Below are 18,190 nucleotides of genomic sequence, written 5' to 3' on the forward strand. Positions count from 1 at the left end.
CAACATCCACCTAAATTAAAACTTTGGTTAACAACACTAGAACAACTTTTGATGCCGAAAAATCAACGTACACAATTAGAGATAAAAATAAATAAGATGTTTCCTAAAGATAGACTTGGTAGACTGGCTAATTATATAAATTTAAACCAAGACCTGCAATGAATAGGCACTAACTCTCCCCCCAACACTCCTTATTCTTCCTTTTTTACCTTTTTATATACTTTTTGGGGGGGGGGGTTTGTTGTTGATACTGTTGTTGTTGTTCGGTTGCCCCTTTTTTTGGTTGTTCTGTATTTCTTTTCTTATTCTTTTTTTTTTTCTTCCCCATTCATATATTACTTAAATTTAACTCATGTCAATCAAACGGGGAAACAATGAGTCAGTGGAAGCCACAAAATCACGGCTTGAGTGGGGTTCAAAACCCCGCCACATGTTGACAGAAGCAGCCCAAAATTCACCCACCAGCCCAAGGTAAACAAAAGAAGCCCAATCTGGCAACACTGAATGTTAAATATCCCTCTATATGCCAAAGTAAAGATTGCAAGAGTTTTTAATACTAATGGAAGAAGTTTGTTCACCTTTAATTGAGAACTTAAAGTAACAACTCCACTGCCGTCATCAAAATCGGATTACAGCTTTGTAATCATGAGAAAAGCAGGTAGAAAACAGTTTATTAGAAGGAATAACAAGAACACAATCTTAACAAGAATTCTCATGTTAAGATTGTGACCAAAAATTGGATTTCCAGGGCCTTTAAAGCGGGCATGTTTCACACACTAACGTGCATGTACGGAGGTGTTCAGCGGCCAGAGGTTGCACCACAGCTGACCTGAGAAAGTCTGTGGCGTGTAGCGCTGGCCTAAACATGATGGTTCTGAGAAAGCTCACAAGCTCAGCAACCATTCCCTGAACAAGAACGGGGTGAAAAAAAAAAAAAACACCTGGCTCGCTGCTGTGCTGTCAAAGTCAGCTGAGCACCTATTAGCTGTCAGGGCTGGACTGGTTATTAGTGAAGAGACAGGTGGAAAGGACTGCATGTCTTCTGTGTTATCAGGTGAACGCCTCCCATCACAGATGGCGCGTTTATTTCAGCCCAACTCCTCCAAAACACTGCATGCATGGCAATTAACAGCCAAACTATGAAGCAGTTCATTTAGCTCAACAGCTGGTCAACGCCATCAGTAAAACAATACGAAGAAGCTCGCACGACTTCAGCTGTTGTGTAAATACACCTTAGTAAACACTATAAATGAACCTTGTTAAACAGGGACAGCACGTCAGCGTTCTGCGCTCACACGCCGTCCTATTACTCCCCTTGAACAAATTGCATCTGACTGATTAATAGGACCTTGAAGGTGTCAGAACACATGTGTGCAAACCCAGCGCGACTGGCGGAGACAGCCCGCTTTCTGAGCGGCGCTGTTTATTTAATAAGCAGGTCGGTTGGAGCATGTCAATTATTCCTAGGCAATGGGAGGGACGGGAGGAAGGAGGGGCGGGCGTGGAGACTGCTGCGGGTAAATGGAAGACGAAGCGTGAGAGGGGGAATCTGTAGAGGAAACGTTGGGTGTGTATGTCAGAGTATGTCAGTTTTTGTGCTAGTGTTTCTATGTGATTGGCGATTGCAGCGGCCCTAATGGATTCCAGAAGTGGAGCCATAACAAACACGAGGGAAATCAAACAGTAGAAATTACAACTGGGTCTAAACATCGGAGCAAGAATATGCCGGCAGGTTTGCTGTTGTCTGTTCTCTATCCAATTACACGGCTGAAAAAATAATACTTTTTTTCAAGCCTGTTCGGTTCTTAACTGCAACGTGGCATCTGGTCCTGGAAGTGAGGAATTCTTTAGTACGGGAATGAAACAGCGGAAGGTTGAGACGGCTATCTCTGGAGCCACATGTAGCCGGTTGGCCTGGGATCAAACCCCTGCAGTGCCTCCTCCCCAGCGTCTCCTCCTCGTGCTGTACACCGCCCCGCTCTCTCACTGAATAAAGATTCCAGCGTGTTGTTTCTGTTTGAAAGAAAGCTAACCGTGTTACATACATTCCCAAGAGCTCATTCATTATTCAACCTTTGCCGTGCAGTCATGTATAACTGTGTCTTCGGGTTCCACTCATCATTTATTGCTGATGATGTGTACACTCAATTCCAGCATCTCTGACACAATCTCTTGTGCCTCTGAGGCAAAACACATGAATTCACAGGGAACATCGCTGCCGCTGAGGACCAGGAACTCTACGAGGCTCGCAGCACAACATCAACAGTGCAGCATCAAAGAGCAGCAGCAGAGCGACAGTCCAGCCAACAGCAGCAGCTCACTTCAGAGATCCTACCCTGCCTTAGTTGAATACTCTATTCTGATTGGTCGATTTCCACCTCCTATAGTCTGTTATTCCTGTATAGCAGGCAAGATTTTCATGGAAATAAATGTCTGTTAAGCCTCTATGATCGAATGAGGTAACACAATGGTGATTGAGCCTATGGCCCACTGATGAAAGCCTTTGCATTTGCAGTATTACAGACTGGGTGTCTGTGGCGACTTTAGCGGAAAAAACTACATTCGGCACCCAGTTAGTGACGTGTTTTCCATCAGCCAGCAGTGGTTGGTCTGCCAGAGAGGGTAGGCGGAGCTAAGCGGCTGCTTTTCCGCTCTCTGCAAGTGTTGCGAGTAAACAGTAATCTACTGAACAAACAAAGAAAAGATGGACGACTACAGATACAACTTCAACAACAAGTGAAAATCCAAAGAAAAAGAAACAAACTCGACGCTCAGATGAAGCAAACAGTCTGAAAAGGAAAGCGACCGTCAGCCAGGAAAATCAAGAGTTACAACCGGAGCCAACCGTGGACGTCACACATGCAGCTGGATATCTGGGAAGTGTGCTCCCGCAATTACCGTTTATCACCATTGGTGGCGCTAAAGAGAACAAAACTGATTATATTATATATTTAAGGTCCAACCTGATCTCAAGATCACTTCCAATCTCATCAATGAACACAAAGAAGTGCAGCTCCTTCATAGAAGTATGTCTGTAGGTCCATTGGCAATGTGGTAAATAAGAAAATATGTTAAATGACACAAAAATATGGATGACAGAGAAATCAACAAATGTGATGAAGACACATAAAGTAAACCCTGCCACAGCTCACAACCTGTTCAGGTCAGTGATTAGAGGCTGGTGCAATGAAAAGATGAAACAGTTAAAAACCTCACTCAGGTGCTGTGGTCGTTCATGTGGTCTCACTTCACCGTCAGTGGGACTTAAAAATAAGTGAACTATATGGAAAGGGTCATTTATTTAGATCTAGATAGAAGATGATGTAGAAATTATATTGACCTAACATTGCATGTTCTTTTCATTGTTTAGGATCATTTTCTTCGCCAGATGCCAGCCAGTAAATAAATGTAGTGGCCGTCGAACTAATTAAAAAATGGCCACCGGGGATTTAATTCTTTCTGAAAACATCCAACATTTCCTTTTTGTAGCTTTTCATTTGCATCGTAGCTTCATGGCATTGCTTTCATGGCATTGCTAGCATGGCTATGCACTGACAGAAAGTCATTTAAGTGTATAGCCATAGTATCAATCCAACAACTTAATCTATGTAGAAACTTAAACTTCCCGTAGTAGACAATGTAACAATATAGGAAGGTGGTGGTTATGCCTTGGTTCGAATTGGACTTTTTGTGTAAGCAAGTCTCTCCATCATTTAATCCCAGTTTGGTTAAAGCAGCAGTGCTGAGAGAGGATCTGTGGAAGGCCGAGGTTGTTATAGACGGACTGTAGTGCGGAGTTCATGGTAGGATGGGTGCTGCACCCTGCTCTGTCAATTACCAGCACTCTCTTCAGCCAGAGCCTAGCTTGGCAGCGTTGTGTTGGTGCATGGGAATACGTGAGTCTTCTCCTTTGGGCCAAACTTGTTCGTGCCAATTTCTCCTGTCTCTGCCACCATCCATCATCTTCTCCTCCCATCATCCAGCTGAGCCACCATTTTGATTTAGGGAAATGCCCCCCTGAAATAAGCCTCGACTTCTTCGCTCAGGGTGGGCCGCAAATAAGGCCGATAAGGCTTTAGCTTAGCATTAATGGTGCAGAAAATTAAATTAAGGGCAAAGTTGGAAGAGAAAAAATGGAGAGCAGTGGGAGGTGAACAGGGAAAAATAAGAGAGGGATGTGAGAGAGAAAGAGGAGCGGACGTATGGGAGAAAAAGGCACAGTGGAGGAGGAGGAAGGAGAGGGGGAGTGGGATGGAGGAAGAAGCTGGGTGGATGGATGTTGGTTGGTGATTTGGTGAGGTAATTGTTCAACTTGGCTTGATAACAAGGCCTTTAAAAACTATTTCATATTCCCTCCATAAACTTGTGCTGTTAATGGGATTTCTGCTCTCTGCCCCTGCTGCCGTAAACATACAGATATGCATATAGACACACACACACACACACACACACACACACACACACACACACGCAGAATGACAAATGACAAAAATGGTCGCAATTTCACACATAAACCCATTCGCCCTCTGTGTCTTTCCCCAGTGAACTCTGTCTGTATTCAGATAGCCGCTAAACATAGACCATTTATTTTGCACACACACACAGAAATGGGGACATCATGTGCCAATTCTCCTTTTTTAACCCTCATTTCATAACAGAACAGTTTTTATTTCATGACAATAAATCATCTAAAACTAAAGCACACTGAACGACTCAACTCAAACAGTGGAATCAGACACTGAATCTGTACCGGTTGAGACAGGTGTGTGCATCTCGGCTGTGTCTGAGAGAAAAGGCGGCATTGCAGATGCAAAGACAAATTACAGATAAAGTGATGTAGGCATGTGGGAGTGCACATGCATCAGCTTTGCAGATCAACCGATCTATATCGAGCAGAGCTCATGCATGCCGTTGATGCCAGGACGTGTGCGTGCTTGTTTGTGAGTATCTGAAGATAAATGTGTGCGTGTGAAATTGAGATTATTTTCATTTCAATGTCCTGACCCATCGCGCAAAATTACCATTATCTACTGAGTCTAAATGGGTTTTTTGACGGATTGCAGTGACTCAGCAGTTGTGACAGGTGATGTATGTACGCCGTCGTGCAATAATAAACCCAACACTCCCAATGAAATGTGCAAATACTCCTCGATCGTCCACACATGGTTTCCGCAGCTCCGCAAAAAGTAGCAGAAAGAAAGTCTGATAAAAAAGGCCCGTGTTGCTGACCTTGCTCTTTAAGGCCAATGCATGCGGTCGGTGGTCCCGCCATCACTAACTTTGTGGCAGCGGATGAAAAACTGCCTCGATTTTTAGCAGTTGAAGCAAAAGACAGATTTGGTGCACCGCTTTAAGGTCCAACATCCACTGTGGCTGCTCCTGCGGCTATGATTGACTGAGAAATAGGTGCTCTGGTTGCTGGAACAAGAGGTCCCCTGTCACCTATAATTGGGCAGGCTGTGCGTGGTGAAGCCTGCAGCGGAAAACTGTTAAGGAGTCAATCTCAGGGTGAGCGCTTCAAAGAGGCGATGGCTATCAATGTCCCCCTGTCATGCAGTTATGGATGAGTGGGAAATATCCAATCATGCTAATCTAATTGACGTTATTTGGTCATTAAGTGCAATGTTACTGGTTGGCACACCTTATTCGACATGACCTCTTGGTGCTTGAGTCGTAACACGTCAGATAAGAGTAAGCTGAAATGAGTTGATCAAGTTAGCTACGCAAGTTACACATGGCAACAACTGAGCACAAAGTACTCGGCGTTGTACCGGACCGTCGTGGTGAAGAGGGAGCTGAGCCTGAAGGCAAAGCTTTCAGTTTACCAGTTGATCTACGTTCTTAGAGAGAGGGTAAGGAGCTCAGACATCCGGAGGGAGCTCGGAGTAGAGCCGCTACTCCTTCGCATCAAAAGGAGCCAGTTGAGGTGTTTCGGGTATCTGATTAGGATGCCTCCTGGGCGCCTCCCTGTGGAGGTTTACCTGGCACGTCCAACTGGGAGGAGATCTCAGAGCAGACCCAGAGCTTGTAAATATATATATATTATAAATCTAGTCTGACCTGGGAACGCCTCCGAATCCCCCAGGAGGAGCTGGAAAACATTGCTGGGGAGAGGGACGCGTGGGTCACCTTGCTGGGCCTGCTGCCACCGCGACACGGCCCCGGATAAGCGGAAGATATTGGATAGATGGATGGACTTGTGTGATGTAACACATTTTAATTCAGTCCTACTTGAATCATCACTCATTTAAAACCTTAAAAATTTAATTTCACCTCACAAAGAGGTGGCTGTGTGGGCCGGCACAACACGGTCCTAATGGCCTTTCAGCCCTTTCCTTCACAGCTGTAAAGGCAACTAACACCTTTATTTCTCTTATTACTACATGGTGTGTAATGGCCTCAGCAAATCCCAGCGTAGCCATCAAGCATTGTGAAGCAGAGAAGAAATTCACTCCATCATGTAATAACTGAAAACACCTGTGTGGTTGTCGAGGGGCTGTGGAACAGTGAAATCAGTTTTCATGGTGGGGAACACTAAATGCCAAAGTGGCGGTCTTTCTGCCGCCCAGTCAAGGACAGAAATCAACCAAGCAGCTCGTGTTTGTTTGCTGTTTCAAATGTCACCACCTGCTGCTCTGCGTCTGCATGCACAGAAGCTCATACATATACAGCCACATAGGGGGTGGAAATATGAGGAATACTGTACTCGTGATGCCAAGATGCAAGAATGGAAACATTCTCCTCTATTTTAAATCAAAATTTAAATATGGAGGCTAAAGCTTTTTTGAACTCTCGTAGTCGGCATACACTTCTTTGTATCCAACCGAGCTACTGAGTCTATTGTGACACAGGACAGAGGAAGGGTAAATGTGGAATGCATGAACTGTTCAGGGCACTAAAGTGCTTCTATGGTGCCAAATCTCAGCAGGAAACAAAAAGGATTATAATATAATAGAACTTGCAGAGAAAACACGAGCATGTAGAGCTCCAGCTGCTCATCATCCGGCGCTAAATCGAAATGCAAAGCTCAGAATTTGATTTCCTAAACCCCTCTACGTCAAATTAATTACCTCAGAGATCCCAGCGTACGGACATGTGTGAGCTTATCTGAACCACAGCACATGAGCACTTGTAACTGTGCTGAATGTGTCGACCTGTTCTATGGTCAGCAGGGGTCAGAGGCCTTGTTAGAGTAATATAAAGATGCTCCTTCTAAATAACGTCTTGCTGAAATGCTCGTATCAGTGTTTGTCATTGTTTTGTTTTCATCTAGTGGCATAAAAAAACAATTAGTCATTCATCCATCCGTTCATTTTCTATACCGCTTATCCAGTTTAGGGTCGCACAGGGAGGGTGGGGCTGGAGCCTATCCCAGCTGTCATTGGCGGGGTTACAGGGCTCACAAGGCTGACAACATAGAGACAGACAACCTTTCATGCTCACTCTCATACGGGCAATTTAGAGTCACCAGTGAACCTAACAAGCATGTCTTTGCACAGTGGGAGGAAGCCGCAGTACATGCACAGGGTGAACATGCAAACTCTACACAGAAAGGCCCACTGCGTCTGACGCGGGGTTCGAACTAGGAACCTTCTAGCTGTGAGGCTAACCACTGCACCACCGTGCAGCCCACTGAGCCGAAGTCATCTGTGAAAAAGGGACTGCTTCTTAACTGATGTGGAAGTTCACTTTGATAAGCATCTTAATTGGTGGACGGAGCCAAGAACATAGCCTTACAACCAATCAACACCAAACGGTACTAACGACTCTCACTGATACTCGGTCAACAGCTCAGGTTAATGACTCTCCCCTGATTACACATCTATTAGCATACTTATGACCTACAGAGGCTTGTATTTCTAGCTCCGTCCACCAGTCAGTTAGAGCTGAAGAAGCCTTTCGGATGAGCGGTGAAACGTCTTCAAGAACTCCAACCAAGTCCAGTTGCCATTTATGATGTACTGTATAATGAAGCTGTATTAGGAACTTGGCGATTGTGAGAAAACAAATCCAATTATTTTACATTGTTTTTGGATCGTCATGTTGATATAATGAGCAAGCAGTTTCACTGTTTTTTTCCAGTCAGCCACATGAGCCAAATGAGTTCAGAAACGGTCTCTCTCCACTGCCTTGCAATCCCCCGAATCCCTCATTGTCTGTCTCCCGTCAGAGGCCTCAGAGACCCGGAGCCAGACAGGGGACTGGCAGTCAGACTGAGCCCCAGGGGAAGTCGTCACACTCGGGCAGAACTTGGCAGTGTCAGCCCCTCTTGCCTCAGTCAGTATTCCTGCGAGGCCTCTGCGAGGAATGTCGCAGCTTCTAATGGGCACAGATGGCACGGTGTCATGAGCCAAGTAATGTGTGAATTTCTGGTTCCACTGTTACATTCCTTCAAAGGCCCAAAGTCAACACTGCAGAGCGCCATCGCCTGACAGCACAAATGCTAATGTGCACATGAGCGGCCGATCTGTATTCCTGGGTGTGCTTTCATAATTAGACCTTGAAATCAGAGTGTAAAGTTATTTTTTTGTTCCACAAACAGCTATTTTTAGCTTCACCCTTGATAATTGCCCCTATAATTTTGGATTAACATAAAACATATTGGTGACCCAACTGTTTATCTGTTCCCTTCTCCCTCCGAGCAAAGATATTTCGCATGATAAATTATAAATAGCTCAAGAAAAAGATGACAATGGTTATGAATGATTAACCATTTTAGGAGGGCTAAACTGAAATGAGTGAAGTCAGAGGGGGAAGCCCTGAGAGTGTAATGACGGTCATAAGGGATAGATTTTGGGTTCCAGTATTGGGAAAGATACAACTGTGGTCCGGACCTTGAGCTTATTCCAAACAGCAATGATACCCGTCAGCCTTTTATATTCTTGAGGGCTCAGGTACTGTTCAGTCGCATTTAAAAGTTCATTAGTGCTGATGTATTAGCATGAGTAATTTGTCTGCCTGCTTGCCCATTTACCAAACAACATAAGCATTCGTTCGCCTGAAGAATTTAAGTCCACTATTTATTCTTCACTTTAGAAAAAATCTGTCTAATATGTTACTACTATTTACTAATTATTCACCGTCTTCACTTTGGTGCTCAAAGCCAGTGTTGTGACCAAGTCATCTTTGCTCAAGTCTCAAGCAAGTCTCGAGTAATTTTTTCTGAGTCAAGTCACTTTTTTCCACCCAGGATCCAGCACTCTTACCTGTAGTATCCGGTCTTTATAAAGAGAAAAGACAAGGTGTTAGTAGCTCGTCTAATAATGATATTATTGGCCAATTTATATAACCTGTTCAAAAAGTATGACAGTGAATTGTATCTGTATCATCTTGGCACAGACGCAGCCATGATGATGGTGTGGTCAGAGACAGTATCGAGTAGTAACGAGTACAACTGATGAGGATTCTATTTGGGGGCTTTGATGTTGCTATAGCGAGGAGTTTGACTGACAGCCAGTCATCCAATCATGACAATCACATACCGGGGAGCTTTTTGAGTCGTCCAATCATGATTCCCAGTTTGCGCTGCTTCATACTTGATAGTTAGACAGAAACTTGACAATTTTATATTTATACAAACTTATGAACACACGCAAGTCATCATGCCTCAAGTCCACATCCACAAGTGTCTTTGAGTACTTTTCAAAGCGCTATGTAAAATAAATGTATTATTATAATTATTCTTAATAACAACATCAGCTGAACTGACCTGCTGTAAAACCTGTAACTGATTATAAAACCAAAGTGTTTCCCTTTCAACTCGCTTTTGTTAATCATTTTTAAACAGTAACTTCTCCCTGACACCGAATGCAGAGCATCCTTGTTCCCGCAGATGAACATTAAAATCTCAAACCCGTGTCCTCGCCCTGTTACCCCGCATCCCCAAACAAAAGGACACTTAAAGATTTTATCTTTTTTCCTTGGCCTGAATTTTATGTGCAAAGTACTTGACAGTCCTTTCATCCAGGTGTCACTGGAAAAGGATGTTGTGATTTGTTCAATATAAATATCTTCCAACGTGAAGGCCAAAATATACTCACAACTTTTGAAGGAGCTTCGATGTGATTTGAAGCAAAGACTAGCCATTGTTCCAACATAAAATTAAAATTAAAAAGCGTGTAGCAAAGCTTTGAGTGATCATATGATGGTAAATATAAGAAGAAACAGTGTAAGATTCACATGGCAGTATGTAGTAACACCCGTGCACTTGGTTTGTATACGTCCTCCTGTCAGTTCTCTTGGCTCTACACTCGAGCTCGATAGCCAAGAGAGTGTACGATGATGTGTGTATGAGTGTGTGCGTCTGTGTGTGAATGCCGCAAACCTTTCTGTCACTCTACATCTACCTGTCTGCCAGATGCCTGCTAACAAGGACCTAGCTCCTCGCAGGCTAATACTCTACCTGCCCGTCATACACGAGCCCACACACAAACACACACACACACACACACACACACACACAGCATACAAACCAGGCAGCGGCTCGGCTGCTTTCAGAGACCGGTGCAGGGCTGACTAATCAGTGTGACTCACACATCTCTGTGTGCCCAAGACCTGGCCTCATGCTTAATGCAGAATGTCAGAGAGTACACACACACACACACACACGCTTGCATGGAGGTGAAACCTACTCTGTATTCCGCGCGTGTGCTCCCCTTAGTGTCACTAACGTTGTCCGTCTACCGCTCTGAATTTGTCTCTATCAATTATATACCTGAGATAAGGCCCTGACAGCTCTGTGCGTTGGGTGTTGTTGTGGTGTCAGAGTGTGTGTTTGGGTGTTGTCCTTGTCAAAACTGTGTAAATGTCAGACATCAGGTTGAATCGCCCGCTAAGGAGGAAGGTTGGGCTCCTCCTAAAGTCAATAATGCCCCTGCTTTGACGGAGAATCAGTTAAAGCTCCATTAAGCTATACGTTTCACAAGATGTTTAATCAAATGACTCCCTGACGGTGAAATAACTTAATCCCAGTGAGAATCGAGCCACTTGTCATCGCTGCACATTGTAGATTCCCAACAGCTCTCGTGGACGTCTTCATGTAAAGCCTCAGCTCCGGCTGTCCAGCACGAAGCGGAGCCAGAGCAAACAAAAGACTGGAGAAGACGGCGGAGAATCCACCAGCAAAGAACCATATGCATTGAATTAAATGTTAAGTTTATACTTGGAATCGACATGTGCAGTGACTCATGTTGCATCCAATGTGGTGTGCGCTTTGAGTTTTAAATACTCATTTGATACAACCTAAGTTCAATCCCTATTGAAAGAAGAAACCATGCATGAAAAGCGCACACAAGGACACTTTCTGAAATACTAGAGCTTGACAAAAAAAGGGACATAGTGGAGTAGCAACAGGGAAAGCTAAAAAGAAACTGATAATTCATCTGGTCCTTTTACTTCAAAAAACACTGCCATAACTAGCAGCAACACTTTGGTCACAGTTGGCGCAAATATTGTACCAAACGTGTTTGATACAAAGAGAACAAGCTCGAGACAAAGTCCTGTTTATCATGACTGTTTACCCTCCTGTCGTGTTCGGGTCAAATCTAATGATTTACAACTTTCATCAATCATAAATATTGTGTTTTACATTTGATTGCCTCCAGGTCTCATGATATCCTCCACACGAGGCATCTGAACATATAAAATTGCTGATCACCACTTTCATTTATATTTCAGTGGTTTAGTCAACTTTGTAAACACCTGTGGTGTTCCCGGTCACTAATGACCGCCGTACAGGAAATTAATGGGTAACACGAGATAATGTTCATCCATCAGATGGAAAACATCCCCATTCACACCCACACATCCGCCACATGAACCACACATTTCAGACTGAACAACTGGACCCATATTTGATGAAGACATAGATGAAGAGGAGATTGAAGTAGAACTAGAGAGAGAGGAGGACGTCTCAGAAATGGAAGACAACATATAATGTCCATTTTCTGTATATTCACTGCAGTTAATCATGTCAACCACGAGTCTGGGACATTGTTTACAGCTTAAAAAGGTCTTTGGTGATTTGTGAGTTGTGGTTTTTGTGTTCATGTAAGAGCAGTTAAAACAGGCTGGTCAAATTTGACCTGGAACACCAAAGTAAAGGGGGAGAAACGAACACGACAGGAGGGTTAAAACCAGGAGGAACACGGGTTCAGCCAGTTGACAGGTTTGGTCAAATCAAGTTCTGGCTTCAACGTTTGCAAAAATCTGGATATTTAACCCGACAAAGCAACTAATGAAGAAAAGCTCCCAACATCCCTCATATCAAGCTGTTTGGCAAAACAAGCTACGTTGCTGTGGGATTTATTCGGTCACAGTTCACTTACTGTAGTAAGACTGCCTGAGACGACACACAAGGTAAAGCTCCTTCTGTCAGTATAGTGGAGCTGCAGCACAGAGAAGTATCCAAAGTCCTGTTGAATTACCGTATGCATATATTCGCTGCTTGATTCACAAACAAACCTCCACATATGCAAAGATTATCCCTCTCCCTGGAGGCTCCTTTCCTACATTCATTTCCAACAGCTTATGTTTTCCACTCTGCTGTCAGCAGAACAGAAACAACCAAAGAACAGCCACATGCAGAAGTTTGAGACGTCCACAGTCCAATCTATTAATCGATCAGATGGGAAGTCATAGATCTGATCCTTTGTGAGGACCACTAAGTTCATCCTCTCTGAAGCCATGAGAAAGATAACAAACCTCCATCTAACGAGATGCTCCAGAAAAATGCTTCGCCTACTTCCTGTACTGCGATAGAAAAATCATAAAATATAAATCAATCAAAAATAATAAAAACTCCACTTCAGGTACTTCAGCTGCTCGACATTCTGACAGAACATACTTTCCTTTCAAATGCCAAGTGCGGCTTCAGCAGAGCCTAAAGCTGCTCTCCTCTCAGTTGATTTTCATGTGTGCGTCTCTGGCAGGTACAGATGAGTTAGCACACCAATAATAGAGTGTTTAGCACTGAATATTTAGCAAGCCGCACACTGCTGAGCACACGCTCCTGCTGAATATGAATTCAGGAGCAACAAATTTGCCATCTTGCTGTATACTGAGCAAACATGTCAGTACTTGGATATTTATTTTCTCTGTGTGTGCGTGCGTGTGTGTGTGTGTGTGTGTGTGAGCGCGCTTCACTTCATTTAGGCTGAGGCACAGTTTGCAAAGAATACAGAATTAAGTTAAGTGCTTAAAGCCGCCCTCACCCATCCCACACACACACACACACACAAACACACAAGTACACGACTTCCAAGATAGCAAAAAGTCTGCATATATGAAGCTATGGTCCTTAAATCAGTTTCCACAGCACACACACAGAAACACATACACACACACACACATACAGAGGCACACTTCAGCTGTCAGCTACATCTGCCAGGGCGCGAGCCTCGCCTCAGTCGGGGTATCAGCCATAGCTATGGTTTATTTATATCTCTGACTTGGCAGGGATTCACATATACAGATTGAAGTGAAGCATAGAGCCACGCAGATGCACTTATAGACAAACGCGCACACACACACACACAGTCACACGCAAAGTTGCAGAGATGCAGCTACTTCCTCCGACATCGCAGAGAAGAGCGAGGATGCAAACAAAGAAACGTAAACTCTCGTTCAGAGCAAAGTCTGAGACAAAGCTGTCAGAGGTAATGTCGGTGCTCATTTATCACACACTCATAAGCACACACACACACACACACACACACACACACACACACTGCCAGAATTGCTGCCTTTCGATGGATAACAGTGACCAAAGAAATCAGTTAAACTAGAATTAGGGCCGACAGAAGGAGGAAGGATGGAGAGGGGAGGAGAGATTTAACCTGACAGGACCCCAAATTTCTGTTTTCGTCATCATAAATGTACCAACCACACACACGCCGCATACCCCACATATCCTCCCACGCATGCCCCTGAATAATTGAACCGGCATTTAAAGTGAATGTTTGCTGAAAGTGGCCATGAAAACGCTCGTCTGTCTGGGTCTCTGTCCTCGTATGTCCGCTAATGGCTCAGATTGCATCGGAAGATTTCGGCTCTCGGGCCCCGAGGAACGCACGCTGACTTTTGAGGCTCTTGGCTGATGCTTTTATAGACAGGTTTCTTTCAGCACCCAAGCAGCCTCATAAAAGGACACCTGCGGAAATTGAGAAAGTCGAAAATGAGAGTTGTTTGTTGAAGAACTGCTGGAAGCCCGTTTTTTTTAAATCCATTTGTCTGAAGTTGCCAATTGAATATCAATTCTGTTTATTATGAATGCAACCCTGACTTTAAATTGCCATACCCTGGTCACGTGTCTGAGAGCTCGTCTCTGGGAGTTCAGCACCATGGACAGATGCCTGCAGAGCTGAGCTCATCTGACCATGAATATTTTCAGCACCTCGGACAGAGACACATCACACTCGGCTGCGAACGCTCCACTTTGCTGGGAAACTTTTCAGAACATCACCCCTGATTTATTCATACTCACTTCTAACTTATTCTTTTTCCACCTAAGGGTCCGGGGCAGCTAAAGCCTATTTGGTGAAATGAAGGGAGACACTTTGGACAGGCCACCGGTCCATCACAGCGCTAACGCAGGCTTTCACAATAATTCCTGTGGGCAGTAAGAAGCCTCAACTCCACCTGAGCGGGAGTAGGTTTGGACTGTGGGTGAAAGTGAATGAGGTGAGTAGGTAAAGTACAGTCACTCCACATGAAGAGGCCTGAAAACTGAACGTTGGACTTGTGCTTACTACTGATTGGCTTGTCACAGGCCCAAAACTGCCTCATATCATTTGGATGTGTGGCTTGTGTTTATCCTCACAAAACTCTTCTGTTCACTAACATCTCTACAGCTCTTGACTCTTTATATACTATGATTACAGAATTGTGTGGACACAGAATGACAGTGACCAAATAGGGACATTAACTATGTTGAAAACATTTGAAAAGTACATCACCCTCGAATCAAAAAAGGGCCAAATAGACCGACATTAATGAGAAGAGGTCGCACCACAATAACTTACAGGAGGGACAAAATACCAGAGACGGTCTCTCTCTCCCTCTTTCTGTTTCGGTGATGTGTGTAGCACGTTGATTTGTCAGCACACCATCCTCCTGAGAGCAGAATGAATGAGGAACAAGAGGGGCAAATTGAGCAGTCAATGTCCACTAACTGATCACTGATGGTGCCGTTCTGTCAGGTGTATCCAAAAGTCATGTTATAAAATTCACTACAAGTGTAAATGATATGTAGCATTAACAAGAAGTTCACAGCGACCTTGACTTTTGACCTCAAAGATCTGGGAGGCTCTTCCTTGTGTCCAAGTGTGTGCCAAGTTTATTCCATACAGGCAATCCTTACGTTCACAAGAATACGACGGGTATAACTGCCAGAAAAGTGTTTCACTTTTGACCACCAAAGTCTAACAGGTTGACCTACGAATCCAAGTGGAGCCAAATTTAAAAATATTCCCTTAAGGCCTTTGTTAGATAACGACCCTTCAACATAATGCTTCCTTATCCTGACCATATCCAGACATGTTGTGAATGTTAACCTGGCCATGCCAGCCAGCATCTACCCAGCATAAAACATTTATATATGTGTTTACATAAGACACTTAACCTCTAATATTTAATTCAGTCCTTAAAATCTCCCCTAGATAAAAATACAGAGTGACATACCCGAACCAAACTGAATCTGTTTGACCATGAAACAGTCCCCAGCTGGCGACAAGTCATTCCACAGCTAAACAAACCGACGTCAAACAGCCTTGAGCGGTTTTTCACAAACATGCCAGCTCACCTTCCAACGAAACAGTTTATGCCGTGCAAATTCAACAACACGCACATGTAAAAGTCAGTGTACTTTTTGAACTAGTAAAGAGCCACTTGATTCTTGACAAAGGAACAAATTAGTATCAGTATTCAACAGTCGACTCAGTTGTGGTACACATCAAATTACAGGAAAGTGGCTCACACCTGTCGACAGGGCTGAACATTAAGCCCCAGTGAAACAGCCTTGGGCACTTTGTTGCTTTCTTCTCTTCTCCAGCAGTGAGGCGTTCAGAGCACGAACCTGCTGACTGGCTCCGGCTCGCGCTGATCCTTGTTCAGCACCACGGACAGCTCCGAAAATATAATAAACTCCACTGGCCTCTGGGTGTTTCAACATGATTCCATCTTCCTCTAGTCTGCAGCATAACAAACACATCTGACCCTGCCTTCTTTGTGTGAGAACACCTTTAAAGGAGAACTGTTTGTGGTGGCTTTGACTTCCCCTGGCTGATTGCACTGACCAAAAAGAAGAAACGTACCTTCCTTTATTTGCCGATGGCTATATGTTTTATCATTCTTATCTGTGTTTCTTGCATTTTAGTGTATTGTTCCACCATCTCTTGTATTGCCTTCTGATGTCATTTGATTTGTCACTCGCTTCCCTTCTGTGCCCGTCCTCAGTGTTGATTTGTTTGCTTCGTATCTTGCTCAGATATTCAAGGAAAATGATTTCTGCAGCCCCCGGGGGCTCCTCAGCGTCGTACACACGGCACTTGTAGGACTGAGTATGAAAGATAATGACCCTGCTCTGTATCAGAAAATTCATGCACTGGGAATTCAGGTAAATACAGACTGAAAGCTTTAGAAACCCCCCTCAAAAAAACCTGTAAACACAACTGAGTGCGCTGTGGGTGTACGTATGAACAGTGGAGCTTTATACTAACACCAGCATGCTGCAACGTTAACATGCTGATTCTGGCAGTTTTCAATGTTCACACTTGCTCTGAAGCTCTGAACCAAACATATGTAGAAGTGGACGTAGACAGCCTGTTGTCCAAATATGGTCACTTCTGGCTAAACAACTAAGATGGCGGCAGCCAGAATGCCAAACTCGAGGCTGTAAAATGGGTTTCAAAAACAAATTGTTGACATCACATTAAAAAAAAAGTCTGTCTAGACCTGCTCTTTTTGTAACATGTCTTGAGATAACTTGAGATAATCATGGTGGCTATGTCCACTTCTTTTATGCAGTCTATGCTGCGTCCTATAATGGCGCTAAATGAAAAGTTTAGGGATCAGTAGTTTGTCACCGCATCCTCGGAGGTACATGGATGTGTGTACCAAATTATGCGCCAATATCTGAGATAAAACACCAACAGTCAGTCTCATTGTGGCACCAGAGATCAAGTTACGCTTTAAAGTCCTGAACATCCTCTTGGCACCATGTCTGTCCCTATGGAAGTTCCCAGGAAACATGTCCTAGCATAGTTTAAAAGTCAAGTTTCTAAGTAACAACACAATATATACAAATTGTTGATAATCTCAGTGTACACAATTGAATTCTGTCCGGACTCGAAATAAAGATAATAAATGCTGCTTTCCACGCTGACCTGCCGTGACTTTTGCCGACCACAGCCTGTCACGTATAATCCAGATTATCATCAGTTGTGAAAGGTACCATCAGAGTAATCCCTTTTCTCTATACGAGCTTCTGAGGAATCACAAAGATGGAGGTTAAGTGCTTTGAGACATTCTCCGAATATTGATCCAATCTGTCTGCTCGAATTTAATTTTCCACCACCTACTCTACCTTTGGGGCGACCCAAATGTTGTGTGTAGATGTCTCAGATGCCCGCGGAGAGCCATTTAGACGTATCAGGTTCATGAGGTGGAGACAGGAAATAAAACACTGCTGTCAGCAGCCATTTATTGAGATCTTAGGGATTTATTCGAGCGAAATTGAATTGAAAACACAGGTGAGGTAGTCAGTATGTATCTGTGAAGTGTCTTGTGTTACCCCGTGCCTTATTGATAGTCTACGATGGAGACTATCGTGCCCACTGCTTGGCTGAATCACTGCCTGGCACCTGGAGAAGCAGGGTATGTTAGAATATTGCTTCCTGAATGGAGCCAGTTTGCTGATTGCCCAATACTGTGATGAGGCCTCTTTGAGAATATAAGCTACCATGGATTTTAGCAAACAAAGGGAGAAAGATGGCTGAATGGACTGCAATCAGGAAAGTGATTCTATGAGACTGTTTGTTTATGTGTGTGTGTGCATTCTCACACGTATGCTACACACTCGAGTTTGAATTCAACAGCCATTAGTGGCAGAGCTTGTCTGGAGGCAGAGATAAGCTCGCAGAGTAAAACCTCAGTGGGCGGAGCCAGACAATAGTTTTTCTCGTTACATATATTG

This window comes from Semicossyphus pulcher, unplaced genomic scaffold (genome assembly GCF_022749685.1).
Source record: "Semicossyphus pulcher isolate SPU_LCO1_2020_fin unplaced genomic scaffold, fSemPul1.0.p SCAF_17, whole genome shotgun sequence".
In the NCBI taxonomy this organism is placed as follows: domain Eukaryota; kingdom Metazoa; phylum Chordata; class Actinopteri; order Labriformes; family Labridae; genus Semicossyphus; species Semicossyphus pulcher.